At 45.2% G+C, this 19,860-nt stretch overlaps 1 protein-coding gene across 1 annotated transcript in view; it reads right to left on the bottom strand.

The window, feature by feature from the left end:
• LOC111977924 (protocadherin-15-like) overlaps positions 1-17,913 on the bottom strand; it is a 280,873-nt gene extending 262,960 nt beyond the window's left edge. The window contains exon 1 of the mRNA XM_070448498.1: positions 17,712-17,913. The gene's annotated coding sequence lies outside the window, so the exon portion shown is untranslated. The remainder of the gene's footprint in view (positions 1-17,711) is intronic.
• Between the last annotated feature and the right edge of the window lie 1,947 nt (positions 17,914-19,860).

Here is a 19,860-nt window from a genome sequence, read left to right as displayed (position 1 = left end):
CTTGTCCCGAAGCCACTCCTGCGTTGTCTTGGCTGTGTGCTTAGGGTTGTTGTCCTGTTGGAATGTGAATCGTTCCTGTCTGAGGTCCTGAGCGCTCTGGAGCAAGTTTTCACCATGGATCTCTATGTACTTTGCCCAGTTCATCTTTCCCTCGATCCTGACTAGTCTTCCAGTCCTTGCTGCTAAAAAACATCCCCACAGCATGATGCAGCCACCACCATGATTCACCGTAGGGATAGTGCCAGGTTTTCTCCAGACATGACACTTGGCATTCAGGCCAAAGAGTTCAATCTTGGTTTCATCAGACCAGAGAATCTTGTTTCTCATGGTCTGAGAGTCCTTTAAGTGCCTTTTGGCAAAATCCAAGCGGGCTGTCATGTGCCTTTTACTGAGGAGTGGCTTCTGTCTGGCCACTCTAACATAAAAGCCTGATTTGGTGGAGTGCTTTTATATATATATGTTTTATTTACCCTTTATTTAACTAGGCAAGTCAGTTAACCCTCCTGTTGTGTTCGTTTCATGTTAATTAATTCTGTGTTCCCTGTCCAAAATGACCGCCCCATTATAGCTGATTATAAATCCAAAATAATACATATATTATCACCTAAAGTTGTGTTAGATCTTTTTATCAACGTAAGTTCTTGTGAACATTACTGTAACGGCAGCCTTCCCTCTCTTCTCGTGAAGAGAGGGAAGGCTGCCGTTACAGTAATGTTCACAAGAACTTACGTTGTAACAGGGATCGGACCAAGACGCAGCGTAGTTGGTGCTCAACATATTTAATAATGATAAACAGTGAACACTTAACAATTACAAAATAACAAAATGTGGCAAACCGATACAGTCCTAGCTGGTGCAGAGAAAACACAGAGACAGGAAACAACCACCCACAAACCCCAACACAAAACAAACCACCTATATATGATTCCCAATCAGAGACAACACAAAGCACCTGCCTCTGATTGAGAACCATATTAGGCCAAACATAGAAACAGACAAACTAGACACACAACATAGAATGCCCACCCAGCTCACGTCCTGACCAACACTAAAACAAGCAAAACACACAAGAACTATGGTCAGAACTTGACAGTACCCCCCTCCTGAGGTGCGGACTCCGAACGCACACCCTAAAACTCTAGGGGAGGGTCTGGGTGGGCATCTGTCCGCGGTGGCGGCTCCGGGCGCTGGACGAGGACACCACTCCACCATTGTCTTTGACCCCCTCCTTAGCGTCCTTTGAGTGGCGACCCTCGCCGCCGACCTTGGCCTAGGAACCCTCACAAAGGGCACCATCAGACTGAGGAGACAGCTCCGAACCGAGAGGTAGCTTAGGACAGAGAGGTAGCTTAGGACAGAGAGGTAGCTCAGGACAGAGAGGTAGCTCAGGACAGAGAAGGTAGCTCAGGACAGAGAGGTAGCTCAAAGAGAGAGGTAGCTCAGAAGAGAGTCCAGAAGAGAGTAGCTCAGAACAGAGAGGTAGCTCAGGAACAGAGAGGTAGCTCCGGAGCTGATGGCAGCTTCCGGACTGAATGGCAGCTCCGGACTGAATGGCAGCTCATGACTGAATGGCAGCTCATGACTGGAGGGCAGCTCCATGAACTGCGAGGAGCTCATGACTGGAGGGCAGCTCATGACTGGAAGGCAGCTCATGACTGGAAGGCAGCTCCTGACTGGCTGGCGGCTCTGGCGGCTCCTGACTGGTTGGCGGCTCTGGCGGCTCCTGACTGGCTGGCGGCTTCTGGCGGCTCCTGACTGGCTGGCGGCTCTGGCGGCTCCTGACTGACGGACGGCTCTAGCGGCTCCTGACTGACGGACGGCTCTAATGGCTCGGGACAGACGGGCGCGTCCGACGGCTCTGGACAGACGGGCGGCCCGACGGCGCTGGGGCAGACGGACGGCTCAGACGGCGCTGGGCAGACGGACGGCTCAGATGGCGCTGGGCAGACGGACGGCTCAGATGGCGCTGACAGGCAGGCGGCTCAGAAGGCGGCTGCAGAGGCAGCTCAGACGGCGCTGGGCAGACAGGCAGCTGGGGGGCAGCTCATGACTGGAGGGCAGCTCATGCAGCTCCTGACTGGCTGGCGGCTCTGACAGCTCCTGACTGGCTGGCGGCTCTGGCAGCTCCTGACTGGCTGGCGGCTCTGGCGGCTCCTGACTGGCTGGGCGGCTCTGGCGCTCCCTGACTGGCTGGCGCTCTGGCGGCTCCTGACTGGCTGGCGGCTTCCTGACTGCTGGCGGCTCCTGACTGACGGACGGCTCTAGATGCGTATCCACCCACAAACCACAACAAAACAAGCCACCTATATATGATTCCAATCAGAGACAACACAAAGCACCTGTCTCTGAATGGGAATCATATATAGGTGGCTTGTTTTTGTGTTGGGGTTTGTGGGTGGTTATTTCTGTCTTTGTGTTTTCTCCTGCACCAAATCGGTTTGCCCATATTCGTTATTTTGTATTCGTTGTAAGTGGTTCAACTGTTTATCGTTTTATTAAACATGTTGAGCACTGGCTACGCTGCGTGTTGGTCCGATCCCTTGTTACACCCTCTCTTCTCTTGAAGAGGAGGAAGGCTGCTGTTACATTACAAGTTTTGGGAACTTCTATTTGCTATTTATGGCCTGTTAAGGCCTCATTGACCTGAGCTCATAAAACTAGTTTTGAGTAAAAAAATCATAATGTATGGATTATTTTGACTATGACAAATACTCAGATGGAACATATTGTGCTATTTTATCACAGACAACTTCTTGTCAAATTTTAAAGAAGGACTCTCTCCTCCTCACCAGTGTCATGATCAAAAGATATGATCAAGAGTCTCACATACAGTATATCGTTTGGTCATTGTGCTGCAACAGAATGAATTGGTGAGCAAGGCCTCAAAAAATCTTTATATAACCAGAGCTGTGAGAAATGTTATAAGTTTATATAAAACTCAGCAAAAAAAGAAATGTCCCTTTTTCATGACCCTGTCTTTCAAAGATAATTCGTAAAAATCCAAATAACTTCACAGATCTTCATTGTAAAGGGTTTAAACACTGTTTACCATGCTTGTTCAATGAACCATAAACAATTAATGAACATGCACCTGTGGAATGGTCATTAAGACACTAACAGCTTACAGACGGTAGGCAATTAAGGTCACACTTATGAAAACTTAGGACACTAAAGAGGCCTTTCTACTGACTCTAAAAAACACCAAAAGAAAGATGCCCAGGGTCCATGCTCATCTGCGTGAACGTGTCTTAGGGATGCTGCAAGGAGGCATGAGGACTGCAGATGTGGCCAGGGCAATAAATTGCAATATCCATACTGTGAGACGGCTAAGACAGCGCTACAGGGAGACAGGACGGAAAGCTGATTGTCCTCGCAGTGGCAGACCACATGTAACAACACCTGCACAGGATTGGTACATGCGAACATCACACCTGCGGGACAGGTACAGGATGGTAACAACAACTGCCCGAGTTACACCAGGAATGGACAATCCCTCCATCAGTGCTCAGACTGTCCGCAATAGGCTGAGAGAGGCTGGACTGCGGGCTTGTAGGTCTATTGTAAGGCAGGTCCTCACCAGACTTCACCGGCAACAACGTCGCCTATGGGCACAAACCCACCGTCGCTAGACCAGACAGGACTGGCAAAAAGTGCTCTTCACTGACGAGTCACGGTTTTGTCTCACCAGGGGTGATGGTTGGATTCGCATTTATCGTCGAAGGAATGAGCGTTACACCGAGGCCTGTACTCTAGAGTGGGATCGATTTGGAGGTGGAGGGTCCGTCATGGTCTGGGGCAGTGTGTCACAGCATCATCGGACTGAGCTTGTAGTCATTGCAGGCATTTTCAACGCTGTGCGTTACAAGGAAGACATGCTCCTCCCTCATGTGGTACCCTTCCTGCAGGCTCATCCTGACATGACCCTCCAGCATGACAATGCCACCAGCGCGTTCTGTGCGTGACTTCCTGCAGGACAGGAATGTCAAGGTTCTGCCATGGCCAGCGAAGAGCCCAGATCTCAATCCCATTGAGCACGTCTGGGACCTGTTGGATCGGAGGGTGAGGGCTAGGGTCATTCCCCCCAGAAATGTCCGGGAACTTGCAGGTGCCTTGGTGGAAGAGTGGGGTAACATCTCACAGCAAGAACTGGCAAATCTAGTGCAGTCCATGAGGAGGAGATGCACTGCAGTACTTAACTTCTTTGGGATAGGGGGCAGCATTTTCACTTTTGGATGAATAGCGTGCCAAGAGTAAACTGCCTCCTACTCAGTCCCAGATGCTAATATATGTGAATTATTAATAGTATTGGATAGAAAACACTGAAGTTTCTAAAACTGTTTGACTGATGTCTGTGAGTATAACAGAACTCATATGGCAGGCAAAAACCTGAGAAAGAATCCAAACAGGAAGTGGGAAATCTGAGGATGGTAGTTTTTCAACACTTGGCCTATCAAATACAGTGGAAATGGGGTCATATTGTACTTCCTAAGGCTTCCACTAGATGTCAACCGTCTTTAGAACGTTGTTTCAGGCTTCTCCTGTGAAGGGGGGCCAGATGAGAGCTGTTTGACTAAGGGGTCTGGCAGCAGCCTCGTTCTCAGTCACGCGCATTTCACATGAGAGGTAGCTCTCGTTCCATTGCTTTTCTGGAATGGAATTCCGAATTCTCCGGTTGGAACATTAATAATGAACATTTATGATAAAAACATCCTAAAGATTGATTCTATACTTAGTTTGACAAGTTTCTACGACCTATAATATAACTTTTTGAACTTTTCATCCGACTGGACCTGAACGAGCGTTTGGATTTGTTTACCAAACGCCCATGCAAAAGAAGCTATTTGGACATAATTGATGGACTTTATGGAACAAATCAAACATTTATTGTCAAACTGGGATTCCTGGGAGTGCATTCTGATGAAGATCATCAAAGGTAAGTGAATATTTATAATACTATTTCTGACTAATGTTGACGGCGCAACATGGCAGATATTTCTTTTGGCTGTTTTGGGCTCTGAGCACCGTACTCAGATTATGCTTTTTCCGTAATTGTTTTTTGAAATCTGACACAACGGTGGCATTAAGGAGAAGTTTATCAATATTTCCATGTATAACACATGTATTTTCATCAACATTTATATGTACAAATACATGAGTATTTCTGTAAATTCATGTGGCTCTATGCAAAATCACTGCATGTTTTGGAACTACTGAACGTAACATGCCAATGTAAAATGAGATTTTTGGATATAAATATGAACTTTACCGAACAAAACATACATGTATTGTGTAACATGAAGTCCTATGAGTGTCATCTGATGAAGAACATCAAAGGTTAGTGATTCATTTTATCTCTATTTGTGCTTTTTGTGACTCCTCTCTTTGGGGGGAAAATGGCTGGGTTTTTCTGTGACTTCGTGATGACCTAACATAATCGTTTGTGGAGCTTTCGCTGTAAATCATTTTTTTAAACAGACACTGTGGCTGGATTAACGAGAATTATATCTTTAAAATGGAGCCTAATACTTGTATGTTTGAGAAATTTGATTTATGAGATTTCTGTTGATTTGTATTTGGCGCCCTGCAATTTCATTGGCTGTTGGCGAGGGGTTCCGCTAGCGGAACGGGGTCCAGTCCTAGACAGGTTAACTTCTTATGGCTGCAGGGGCAGTATTGAGTAGCTTGGATGAAAGGTGCACAGAGGTGCCCATAGTAAACTGCCTGCTCCTCAGTCCCAGTTGCTAATATATGCATATTATTATTCGTATTGGATAGAAAACACTCTTCTGAAGTCAATCTAATTCTCCGGTTGGAACGTTATTCAAGATGTATGTTAACAACATTCTAAAGATTGATTCAGTACATCGTTTGACATGTTTCTACTGACTGTTACGGAACTTTTGGACATTTCGTCACATTATAGTGGATGCACGTTGTGACTTTGGAATTGTTTACCGCCAACGCGCTAACCAAAGTAGCTAATTGGACATAAATAACGGTCATTATCGAACAAATCAAGCATTTATTGTGGACCTGGGATTCCTAGGACAGCATTCTGATGAAGTTCATCAAAGGTAAGGAAACATTTATCATGTATTTTCTGGTATCTGTTGACCCCAACATGGCGGTTAATTTGGCTATTGTTCTGAGCTCCGTCTCAGATTATTGCATGTTTTTATTTAATTTTTTTATCTGACACAGCGGTTGCATTAAGGAGAGGTATATCTATAATTCCATGTGTATAACTTGTATTATCATCTACATTCATGATGAGTATTTCTGTTGAAACAATGTGGCTATGCAAAATCACTTGATGTTTTTGGAACTAGTGAATGTCATGCGCCAATGTAAACTCAGATTTTTTGTTATAAATATGAACTTTATCAAACAAAACATGCATGTATTGTGTAACATGAAGTCCTATGAGTGTCATCTGATGAAGATAATCAAAGGTTAGTGATTCATTTTATCTCTATTTCTGCTTTTTGTGAAAGCTATCTTTCGCTGGAAAAATGGCTGTGCTTATTGTGGTTTGGTGGTGACCTAACATAATCGTTTGTAGTGCTTTCGTTGAAAAGCATATTTGAAATTAACAACAAGATTACCTTTAAAATAATATAAGACACATGTATGTTTGAGGAATTTTAATTATGAGATTTCTGTTTGAATTTGGCGCCCTGCACTTTCACTGGCTGCTGTCATATCGGATTCCCGGAGCGGGATGCAGCCATAAGAAGTTAATGCAGCTGGTGGCCACACCAGTCACCGATTGTTACTTTTAATTTTGACCTCCCCCCTTGTTCAGGGACACATTATTCAATTTCTGTTAGTCACATGTCTGTGGAACATGTTCAGTTTTGTCCAGTGTTTGAATCTTTTTATGTTCATACAAATAATTACACATGTTAAATTTGCTGAAAATAAACATAGTTGACAGTGAGAGGACGTTTCATTTTTGCTGAGTTCATACACACACACACACACATTTTTAAAATACATTTTCCCTTTATTATTTCCTGCAAACCCAACCACCCCTTCCTTAATTGGAGTAAACTAATGAACAACATCACAGGCTTCCACTTCCAGCTTATACATACTATATACACTACCGTTCAAAGTTTTGGCTCACTTAGAAATGCCTTGTTTTTGAAAGAAAAGCTCATTTTATGTCCATTAAAATAACATCAAATTGATCAGAAAATACAATGTAGACATTGTTAATGTTGTAATTACTAATTTGTGTTAGCTAATCCAAGTTGATAATTTTAAAAGGCTAATTGATCATTAGAAAACCCTTTTGCTATTGTTAGCACAGCTGAAAACTATTGTTCTGATTAAAGAAGCAATAAAACTGGCCTTCAGAGCTTCAGCATTTGTGGATTCGATTGCAGGCTCAAAATGGCCAGAAACAAAGACCTTTCTTCTGAAACTCCTCAGTCTTGTCATGTTTTGTCATTTATTTTCATGTCTTGTCCCTGTGCTTCCCTCTGCTGGTCTTATTAGGTTCTTTCCCTCTTCTCTCTCTCTCTCTCCTCCTCCCTCTCTCCCTCTCCCGCTCTCTCTCTCTATCGTTCCGTTCCTGCTCCCAGCTGTTTCTCATTCTCCTAACGACCTCATTTACTCTTTCACACCTGTCCCCTATTTTGCCTCTGATTAGAGTCCCTATTTCTCCCTCTGTTTTCCGCTCCTGTCCTTGTCGGATTCTTGTTTGATGTTTGCTTGTCCTGCGTCCTTGTTCCGCCCTGTCGTGTTTTTGCCTGGAATAAAGACTCTGTTTCTTTAAGTCGCTTTGGGTCCGCATTAATCAGCATAACAGAAGAATCGACCAAGATGGACCCAGCGACTATGGATTCTCCAACACTGCCGTCGAGTTCCAGGGAGCTATGCTCGGCAGACACGAGCAGGAATTGTTTGCTGCTCGTCATGCCGTTGAAACCCTGGCCGCTCAGGTCTCCGATCTCTCTGGACAGTTTCAGAGTCTTCGTCTCGGGCCACCAGATACTTCCTGGTCTTCCAAGTCTCCGGAACCTAGGGTTAATAACCCACCTTGTTACTCTGGGCAGCCCACTGAGTGTCGCTCCTTTCTCACCCAGTGTGATATTGTGTTCTCTCTCCAGCCCAAACAGTACTCAAGAGAGAGAGCTCGGATCGCTTACGTCATATCACTCCTTACTGTCGGGCTCGGGAGTGGGGCACAGCCATCTGGGAGGCAAGGGCTGAGTGTTCTATCGATTATCTGAACTTTAAAGAGGAGATGATACGTTTTTGATCGTTCAGTTTTTGGGAAGGAGGCTTCCAGGGTCCTGGCTCCCTATGCAAGGTGATCGATCCATAACGGATTACTCTAAGAGTTTCGCACTCTTGCTGCCTCCAGTGACTGGAACGAGCCGGCGTTGCTCGCTTGTTTCTGGAGGGACTCCACGCTGAGGTTAAGGATGAGATCTCTCCCGGGAGGTTCCTTCCAGCGTGGACTCTTTGATTGCACTCGCCATCCGTATAGAACGACGGGTAGATCTTCGTCACCGAGCTCGTGGAGGAGAGCTCGCGTTAACGGTGTTTTCCCCTCTCCGCATCTCAACCATCTCCTCCCCCGGCTCAGAGACTGAGCCCATGCAGCTGGGAGGTATTCGCATCTCGACTAAGGAGAGGGAACGGAGAATCACCAACCGCCTTTGCCTCTATTGCGGTTCTGCTGGACATTTTGTCATGTCATGTCCAGTAAAAGGCCAGAGCTCATCAGTAAGCGGAGGCTACTGGTGAGCGCTACTACTCAGTCTCTCCATCAAGATCCTGTACTACCTTGTCGGTCCATCTACGCTGGACCGGTTCGGCTGCTTCCTGCAGTGCCTTGATAGACTCTGGGGCTGAGGGTTGTTTTATGGACGAAGCATGGGCTCGAAACATGACATTCCTCTCAGACAGTTAGAGAAATCCACGCCCATGTTCGCCTTAGATGGTAGTCCTCTTCCCAGTATCAGATGTGAGACACTACCTTTAACCCTCACAGTATCTGGTAATCACAGTGAGACTATTTCATTTTTGATTTTTCGTTCACCTTTTACACCTGTTGTTTTGGGTCATCCCTGGCTAGTCTGTCATAATCCTTCTATTAATGTGGACTAGTAATTCTATCCTATCCTGGAACGTTTCTTGTCATGTGAAGTGTTAATGTCTGCTATCCCTCCTGTTTCTTCTGTCCCCTCTACTCAAGGAGACCTGGTGATTGACAGGAGTGCCGGAGGAATATCATGATCTGCGCACGGTCTTCAGTCGGTCCAGAGCCAACTCCCTTCCTCCTCACCGGTCGTATGATTGTTGTATTGATCTCCTTCCGGGGACCACTCCCCCTCGGGGTAGACTATACTCTCTGTCGGCTCCCGAACGTAAGGCTCTCGAGGATTATCTGTCTGTTTCTCTCGACGCCGGTACCGTGTGCCTTCTTCCTCTCCCGCCGGAGCGGGGTTTTTCTTTGTTAAGAAGAAGGACGGTACTCTGCGCCCCTGCGTGGATTATCGAGGGCTGAATGACATACGGTTAAGAACGTTATCCGCTTCCCCTTATGTCGTCAGCCTTCGAGATTTTGCAGGGAGCCAGGTTCTTTACTAAGTTGGACCTTCGTAACGCTTACCATCTCGTACGCATCAGAGGGGGGACGAGTGGAAGACAGCGTTTAACACTCCGTTAGGGCATTTTGAATACCGGGTTTTGCCGTTCGGTCTCGCAAATGCTCCAGCTGTCTTTCAGGCATTAGTTAATGATGTACTGAGAGACATGCTGAACATCTTTGTTTTCGTTTACCTTGACGATATCCTGATTTTTTCACCGTCTCTCGAGATTCATGTTCAGCACGTTCGACGTGTACTCCAGCGCCTTTTAGAGAATTGTCTCTACGTGAAGGCTGAGAAGTGCGCCTTTCATGTCTCCTCTGTCACATTTCTCGGTTCTGTTATTTCCGCTGAAGGCATTCAGATGGATCCCGCTAAGGTCCAGGCTGTTCAGCGATTGGCCCGTTCCTAAGTCACGTGTCGAGTTGCAGCGCTTTCTCGGTTTCGCTAATTTCTATCGGCGTTTCATTCGTAATTTCGGTCAAGTGGCTGCCCCTCTCACAGCTCTGACTTCTGTCAAGTCTTGCTTTAAGTGGTCCGGTTCCGCCCAGGGGCTTTGTTAGTCTCCTCAAGAAGCGTTTTACATCCCCCCTATCCTTGTTACTCCTGACGTCACTAAACAATTCATTGTCGAGGTTGACGCTTCAGAGGTGCGTGGAGCCATTCTGTCCCAGCGCTTCCATTCTGACGATAAGGTCCATCCTTGCGCTTACTTTTCTCATCGCCTGTCGCCATCGGAACGCAACTATGATGTGGGTAACCGCGAACTGCTCGCCATCCGCTTAGCCATAGGCGAATGGCGACAGTGGTTGGAGGGGGACCGTCCCTTTTGTCGTTTGGACTGACCATAAGAACCTTGAGTACATCCGTTCGGTCCAAACGACTTATGCGTCAAGCTCGTTGGCGTTTGTTTTTCGCTCGTTTCGAGTTCGTGATTTCCATTCGCCCGGGAAATAAGAAACACCAAGCCTGATGCCTTATCTCGTCTCTTTAGTTCTTCTGTGGCTTCTACCGACCCGAGGGGATTCTCCCTGAAGGGCGTGTTGTCGGGTTGACTGTCTGGGAATTGAGAGACAGGTAAAGCAAGCACTCACCCCACACTGCGTCGCGCGGTGCGCTCTGTCCCCTAGTAACCTTCTCGTTCGGTCCTGCTATTACTCGTACTGGCTGTTCTTCAGTGGGCTCAACTCGCGGCAAGTTAGCTGGCCACCTGCCGCCGGGAGCGGGGTAGCGCTTGCTTCTAATTCGCCAGACAGGTTTTGGGGCCTACTCAGGGAGCGTGACCACGCGCCTGTATCTAGTGTCGACTGAAGCCTCGCGGCGTGTTCCGACACGCGCAGAGACTGCTCAGGTACCTTCCTCCGCCCGGTCGTCTCAGACCGCTTCCCATTTCCTTCTCGACCATGGGTCTCACATCGCCTTAGACTTTATTACCGCGTCTGCCTTCGTCTGCGGGGAAGACTGTGATTCTTACGGTTATCGATAGGTTCTCTAAGGCAGGCCATTTTCATTCCCCTCGCTAAGCTTCCTTCCGCTAAGGAACGGACAGGCATCATTGAGAAGTGTGTTCAGAATTCATGGCGACCGTTTAGACGCCGTTTCAGACGAGGAGGTCGCCAATTCACGTCACAGTTTTGGAGGGTCTTGTCGTTTGATCGGTACTGGTCTTCCGTCAGTCTCTCTTCCGGGTTCACCCCAATTCTAACGGTCAAGCAGAGAGGGCCAATCAGTCATTTGTCGCCATATTACGCAGCCTTTCGTTCGAAACCCTGCGTCTTGGGCAAACAGCTCCCTGGGCTGAGTACGCTCAAACTCGCTTCCTGCGCTTCAGCTACCGGGCTATCTCCGTTTCAGAGTAGTCTTGGGTACCGAGCCTCCTGCTGTTCTCATCCGCAGGCTCCGCCGAGTCCAGCGGCTCGCTCCGACTCAGGGCTTGTTCCAACGTGTGAGCGCACCCTGGAGGAGGGTCAGGTCTGCACTTTGCCGTTACAGGGCGCGCAGACTGTGAGGAGCCGCCAATAAACGCTGGGATAAGGGAGTCCTAGGTATTGTCCGGTCAGAGAGTGTGGTGCTTACCCTCCGCAACCTCCCCCTTACGGACAGCTTCTCGCAAGTTGACTCCGCGGTTATTGGTCACGTTCCAGTGTCTCTCAGGTCGTCAATCCTGTCGCTGTGCGACTGCTTCTTCCCGCGACTCTTCGTCCCGTCCACCCTGTCTTCCATGTCTCCTGTGTCAAGCCTTTCTCGCGCCACCCGTTCGTCTTCCCTCCCCCCCCCCCGTCCTCTGCAGAGGGCGCACCTGATTTACAAGTACGGAAGATCATGATATGCGTTCTCGGGACGTGGTCATCAGTACTTAGTGGATTGGGAGGGTTACGGTCCTGAGGAGAGGAGTTGGGTTCCATCTGCGGACGTGCTGGACCGTTCGTTGATGAATAGATTTCCTCCGATTGCCGCCAGGGTTCGCTCCTCGAGTGTGCGCAAGGCGCTGTCGGTGAGTGGGGGGTCATGTCATGTTTTGTCATTTATTTTCATGTCTTTCCCTGTGCTTCCTCTGCTGGTCTTATTAGGTTCTTTCCTCTTTCTCTCTCTCTCTCTCCTACCCTCCCTCTCGTACAGCCTCGTCACACCGCCGGCATCTCTGCTCTCTATCGCTCTCCGCTTCCTCTCTCCACGCTGTTTCTCATTCTCCTAACGACCTCATTTACTCTTTCACACCTGTCCCCTATTTTGCCCTCTGATTAGAGTCCCTATTTCTCCCTCTGTTTTCCGCTCCTGTCCTTGTCGGATTCTTGTTTGATGTTTGCTGTCCTGCGTCCTTGTTCCGCCCTGTCGTGTTTTTGCCTGGAATAAAGACTCTGTTTCTTTAAGTCGCTTTTGGGTCCGCATTAATCAGCATAACAAGTCTATTCTTATTCTGAGAAATGAAGGCTAATCCATGCAGGAAATTGTCAAGAAACTGAAGGTCTTGTACAGCGCTGTGTACTACTCCCTTCATAGAACAGTGCAAACTGTCTCTAACCAGAATAGAAAAAAGGAGTGGGAGGCCCCGGTGCACAACTGAGCCAGAGGACAAGTCCTCAACTGGCAGCTTCATTAAATAGTATCAGCAAAACACCAGTTTCATGCTGGCCTTCTAGGCAGAGTGGGAAAAAAAATACATATCTAAGACTGGCCAATAAAAAAAAATATTAAGATAAAGAACAATCATTTTTGACTGGAAACACCACAGGTGTACAAAAGTTAAAGAAAACACCCAAAATGTAATGAAAATCATCTAAATGTATTTTGTGTTTTCAGATGCCCTGTGTGGACAAAATCATGGAACCTTGTGACAATCAGATGAAATTAATGACATTTTACAGAGAGAAAACTTGTAAATCGGTCCAATTCGACCGGAACACAGCAGGAGTGTTAAGAACAAATTCTTATTTACAATGACGGCCTACCCGGATGATGCTGGGCCTTTTTAAAACAATTCCACCCCCACCCTCAGTTTAGACAGGGCTTAGACCAGGCCTGTGCAATTATTTTCCATGGAAGGCCACATAAGAATACATTTTTCCCATCGTGGGCCAGAATCATATTACAGGATTATACATCATGTGTATGACTGTGTTGACAGATGTATCTACTGTAAATCACATCCAGATTTGCTACTTATTTTACTTGTTTAACAAGCACAAAAATAAACCACATCCATGTTCTCCTTTTGGTAGGTATTTTCATTTTTAAACATGCAATGAACTACACAGAGGGAAAAGTACTGTACACTCTGCATTCAGCACCACGGACAGAACTAACGGGTATGCACAAAAACAGAAGAAAGAGAGAGAGCTCAACATTACATTTGAACTACTCAATCAGTGTGTGGAGTGAACTCTCTGATGGGCATTGACTAGAGCAGTGAAATCAGGTATAGTTGCTGATGTCCCTATGCGCAGGACTTGTGCATGTCATGAATGAAAATGTCTGTTCACATAGAGTACATAGGTTGACCCAAACAGTACAAACATCTGAGCATGACTTCTAATCTTTGGAAAGTTTTGTTCATCGAGAGATGCATAGAACCTCGTTAGTGACATTGTTTTGAATAGTTCTCCAATCACTGCATCAGACTAAAGATCGATAAGCTCAAGTTGCAGGTCAGTGGGAGCGTTATTCACATTGAAGGTGAAAGGAGAAGAAACCAACAGCATGTCATTTTCCAACACTTTGAAATCCTCAAAACGACGACAAAACTCACTGTTCAAAGCACGCAGCAGCGATGTATACTTCTCCCGCTGGTCATCTCATAGGAAACAGACTAGTAGTGTCTGAAGGTGGGTGAGATTGTTGGCTTCTAGTTGGTGGGTCACGAGGAGTAATTTTCCCTTGAAGGCTTTGACAAGGCTGTACATCTGATGTGCAAAAAGGCCCTTCCCTTTGTTTGGTTCTGAGAATATGAAAATATACTTATTCATGTCACTGATGGAGTGCTGAGGTTCGGAGGGTCTACACCAGAAGTTAAACACTTTTTGGGGATAGGGGACAGCATTCAAAATTTTGGATGAAAAGCGTGCCCAAAGTAAACTGCCTGCTACTCAGGCCTAGAAGCTAGGATATGCATATAATTGGTAGATTTGGATAGAAAACACTCTAAAGTTTCCAAAACTGTTAAAATAATGTCTGTGAGTATAACGGAACTGATATGGCAGGCGAAAACCTGAGGAAAATCCATCCAGGAAGTGCTATTATTTTGAAATGGCTGTTTTTCCATTGAATGCAAAGACTTATAACGCAGTTCACGATCCCTAAGGCTTCCACTACATGTGGCCAGTCTTTAGGCATTGTTTCAGGCATTTACTCTGAAAAATTTAAGGACAGTGTGCCTTTCTTGTTTATCCTTTTCTATTGACGAAGCTATTGTCAAGAAGTTAATCTTTAAAGAAGTTAATCTTTAAACCAATGTATAACACATGTATGTTTAACTAAACAAACAGCCCTTCACTACTTATTTTCCACCATAATTTGCAAATAAATTCATTACAAATCCTACAAAGTGATTTTCTGGTTTTTCTTTTCTCATTTTGTCTGTCATAGTTGAAGTGTACCTGTGATGGAAATTACAGGCCTCTCTCATCTTTTTAAGTGGGAGAACTTGCACAATTGGTGGCTGACTAAATACTTTTTTGCCCCACTGTATGTAATAACTGTGTGAATTAGGCCTTCATGGTCGAATTGCTGCAAAGAAACCACTACTAAAGGACACCAATAAGAAGAGACTTGCTTGGTTCAAGAAACACAAGCAATGGACATTAGACCGGTGGAAATCTGTCCTTTGGTCTGGAGTCCAAATTGTAGATTTTTGGTTCCAATCGCTGTGTCTTTGTGAGATGCAGTGTGGGTGAACGGATGATCTCCGCATGTGTATTTCCCACCGTAAAGCATTGAAAAGGTGTTATGGCGTGGGGGTGCTTTGCTGGTGACACTGTCTGTGATTTATTTAGAATTCACGGCACACTTAACCAGCATGGATACCACAGCATTCTGCAGCAATACGCCATCCAATCTGGTTTGGACATAGTAGGACAATCATTTGTTTTTCAACAGGACAATGACCCAACACACCTCCAGGCTGTGTATGGGCTATTTTACCAAGAAGGAGTGTGATGGAGTGCTGCATCAGATGACCTGGCCTCCACAATCCCCCAACCTCAACCAAATTGAGATGGTTTGGGATGATTTGGACCGCAGAGTGAAGGAAAAGCAGCCAACAAGTGCTCAGCATATGTGGGAACTCTTTCAAGACTGTTGGGGAAAGAATTCTAATAGGAATTACCCACCACTTTGCAAGACAGCATAATGTGACTTGCAGGCCTGTAAACTATGAGTTTCAGGCCACTGTACTAGAGCAAAACTATAACCATCCCAAAGAACCATAACCTCAGGTTTTCTGGGCATAACAAAGGGTGTCCCACAGAGACCGATTCTTGGTCTGGTTCTTTTTAGTATTTATATAAACAAATATTGTTAATCTGTAAAAAAAAAAAAATCTGCCTTTATTGCCCTGCAGAAAGCCTTTGTTTAACTGAAATTGGTACTTAATTCAGGAAAAAACAAGTACATGTTATTTTCCAAATCTGGTAAAAATATATCATAGCGGAACCCTTTTTTGTTGCTATATATAACRTTTTTTATGGTTCTTTATAGAACCTTAGGAAACTGTTTAGAGTTTGGGAAACCCTGATTTATAGCACCATACAGCAGTGGTGTGTATTCATGGATGACAAGGGAAGCCAGGCTTCCCCCAAAAAATGTATCAAGAAGAAGATAATGAAAAATGTGTTTCTTTCGTCTCTCTGTTTCTTAGTTTTCCTTCAATTCGCAAGAGGCTGAATGTATCTCACCGGAGAAAGCATCCAAGTGAGCGAAACAGCGCGCCCTCTGTCCTTGTATGTCTTGGCAATCTATATGATGCTGTCTGGTCAAAAAGAGTATGACATTGTTGCCGTCCATAGCATTGAATGCAAGGGAAGCCATAGAGCATTTGGCATCCCTTGATAAAAAAGTACAAAATAATAGCCAATCAGTGTTGAGCTAAACTGAGTGAGCTCAACTGTAAATGGTCCTGGCGCACCAAAACAAAGTGTCAAGGGAATCCAGTTTGGATTTGGCTTCACTCCAATCACATCACATCGAGAGCATCATGTTATAGACAGGAACAACTGTCAGGTGGCTAGCTAGCTAGCTAGCTAAAATTGCCTAGGACAACAAATAAAAGTCTGTACTGTATGACAGTCATAGACGTTTTGCCTACATGAAAGAGAGCAGGATGGCAGTTGTGTAAATCAACATGTTTTTTTCCACATGTACTAATGCATGCATGCATACACACACATACACACAGAGAAATCAGAACCATGGAAAGCCACATCATATTTAGCATAAGTTGTTGCTTGAACTAAATCGTTTTTTGGTATCTTTTAGTTGTCACTGTATTAGACTAATCATAGGTGATTTGATGATGTAGAAATGTTGAAGTTGAAAAGGTGCTGGAATAGTATAGGCAGCTCCTGTTTTATTTGCAACTTGCGGTAACTCTCCATTGTTCTAAATCAATAAGACTAGTAGTTAAGTAGTCCAAAAATGTCAGAAACATTAACTTGCTTGACCATGCTGTAGGTCATGTAATTGTTTATTACATTGAGGACTTCACCAGACAGAGGTTGATCTCAGGTTTTGTGATGAAACAAAGGTGTGGTTGAAATAATATTCTCCCACTGTGTCTTGTTATTGTCTTGACCTTAGAACTACATGTCATGGTCGCAAGGCATAGAACTAACAGGTTATAGAGCAAACAACGCAATTATCACAACACATAGGTTATAATATGGCTTTTTTTCTGGCTTGGCTTCCCAAGTTATTTTACCCACGCATCGCTACTGCGATACAGGTTCCACATAGAACCAAAAAAGGATCCGCTATGGTTACAAGCCAAATAACCCTTATTTGGCACACATGTGTATTTAGTGTGTCCTGTATGTGCGTCAACGCGTGGGAGACCTGACCCATGCACGTGAAGACGCTATAGTGTGGTGACTCGGTGGAGAAATTTTGGGATTCTTCTCCCCGTGCATAAAACAAAAACACAGACCATTTCACTCAGGAAGACATGAAGTGCTGGAAGTAAACTTTGTTTTTCCTGCAGCTGCAGTTTACAGTAAAGCACTGACACGAATAGGATATCACTCTTGCATAATCCAATGTGAATGCTCATGCAATCAGTGTGCTTTAAAACGTAACTTTCAAAAGATTAACGGAACGGTCTACTTTAGGCTGCTCTATGATGACGCATTGTCAGTGGATGAAATATAGTCCAAATTATTATCACATTATAATTATTTATTACTGGCATCCCCAATACTGCAATGATTACACTGCATAGTAGTGTTATTTGAAAGGAAATGCCTAGCGCATAGATTCACACACGACACAGCAATACATTACAAAGGCTGTAGAGTACGAACATTCAAATAACTAACACATTAACTACCGTTTTCACATTATTCCCTGACATGAACCAAATATTACAACGCTCACATCAAACATGAAATAATGTCTTACCATGTTGGCTCCAAAAGCACACAAATCCTATTCAGGCTGTCATAGACGGCGACTGACACTAGAACGCATTCTCAAACAAGCACAGCAGCCCTCGCCTGCCCCTGTCTCTCGCCTACACTTGAAATGGGGAGATTTAGTGGTAACTACTTGTACGAGTTAGTGTCTAGTATCTTTCTGTTGCCAAGCGTGATGATCAAACATTGAGACACTGCTGCACACGGCACATGCATACACCGAACTTACTTGTTAAAATTAAAACAGAGGCTCTCTTTCTCTCTGTTTTAGCCAGAGCAAATCGTATTACGCGGGGCAGTAAAGGTGAAGCCGGGTAAATCTGTATTTCCCAACTGTCGTCTTGAGAGCAGCACTGACCAACTCCTACTACACAGATTGTTAGGGAGGGACAGTAAAGACATACAGGTAGGGCCGCTGGAAAACGCGTGGATAGCTGGCATTTGCCCCAGCACACTGTAAAGTCCAATGTGGTGTCATTACTCAAAACTTTTGAGGAAACCTGTTAAACTTAATATAAGAGTACAGTTACTTAAAGTGATTTTGTAGTCATTACTCAAACCCGAAAGAGTCACTGTGACCCTGCAGGGGTCCAGATTTGAGTTGCATCAGCATGAACATTTTGATTAAGTCCCCCACTTAGCCAGCCTCCAATATTATTTACCAGTGCCTTTTCGAGTGTCTTGAAGCATTTCCACGCAACTGTATTTGTTAGTGAGAGTGCCCATTGTTGAATTCGTTCATTTTCAGTCCTGTGGCCTTCGTCAAGTGAGTTCCTAGGCGAATGTTATCATTACAATTAAACTCTTTTGACAATACATTACATACGCTATATATACAAAAGTATGTGGACACCCCTTCAACTTAGTGGATTTGGCTATTTCAGACACACCGGTTGTTTACCGGTGTACAAAATCGAGCACACAGTCATGCAATCTCCAAAGACAAACATTGAAAGTGGAATGACCTTCCTGATGAGCTCAGTGACTTTCAATGTGGCACCGTCATAGGAAGCCAACTTTCCAACATGTTAGTTCATAAAATTTCTGCCCTGCTAGAGCTGCAAGTGTATGTGCTGTTATTGCGAATTGGAAACGTCTAGGAGGAACATCTCAGCCCCAAAGCGGAAGGCCACACAAGCTCACAGAACGGGACCGGCGAGTGCTGAAGAGCGTAAATATCATCTGTCCTTGGTTGCAACACTCACTACCGAGTTCCAAACTGCTTCTGGAAGCAAAGTCAGCAAAATAACTGTTCCAAACTGCCTCTGGAAGCAACATCAGCACAAGAATTGTTCGTCAGGAGCTAGCTCTGGAGCAGTGGAAACGCATTCTCTGTAGTGATGAATCACGCTTCACCATCTGGCAGTCCGACAGGACGAATCTGGGTTTGGCGGATGCCAGGAGAACACTGCATGCCCGAATGCATATGCCAACTGTAAGGTTTGGTGGAGGAGGAATGATGGTCTGGGGCTGTTTTCATGGTTTGGGCTAGGCCTCTTAGTTCCAGTGAAGGAAAATCTTAACTCTACACCATATAATGACATTCTAAACTATTCTGTGCTTCCAACTTTGTGGCAACAGTTTGGAAAAGGCCCTTTCCTGTTTCAGCATGACCATGCCCCCCATGCACAAAGCGAGGACTATACTGAAATGGTTTGTCGAGATAGATGTGGAACTTGACTGGGCTGCACAGAGCCCTGACCTCAACTCCATCGAACATATTTGGGATGAATTGGAAATCCAACTGCGAGCCCAACATCAGTATCCGACCTCACTAATGCTCTTGTGGCTGAATGGAAGCTTTCCAATAAAAGTGAAAGCTTTCCCAGAGGAGTGAAGGCTGTTTTGGCAGCAAAGGGGGATCAACTCTAAATTAATGCCCATTATTTTGGAATGAGATGTTCGATGAGCAGGTGTTCACATACTTGTGGTCATGTAGTATATCTCATAAGACATTATTTTGAGTCTTAACTTTACCCAAATACAGTGGCCTGAAATTCATGGTTTACAGGCCACATCAGGCCTGCAAGTAGTGTTGCAGATTCTCAGATTTTCAAAAAATCCTGGTTGAAAAATGTCCAGGAATTTTCTAACTGGGATTTCTGGTAAACCTGGGAAATATACCAGAATCGTGC

The sequence above is a fragment of the Salvelinus sp. IW2-2015 genome, linkage group LG18 (assembly GCF_002910315.2).
Source record: "Salvelinus sp. IW2-2015 linkage group LG18, ASM291031v2, whole genome shotgun sequence".
Classification (NCBI taxonomy): domain Eukaryota; kingdom Metazoa; phylum Chordata; class Actinopteri; order Salmoniformes; family Salmonidae; genus Salvelinus; species Salvelinus sp. IW2-2015.
Note: the sequence above shows the minus strand (reverse complement) of the source record. Positions and strands in the feature narration are given on the sequence as shown.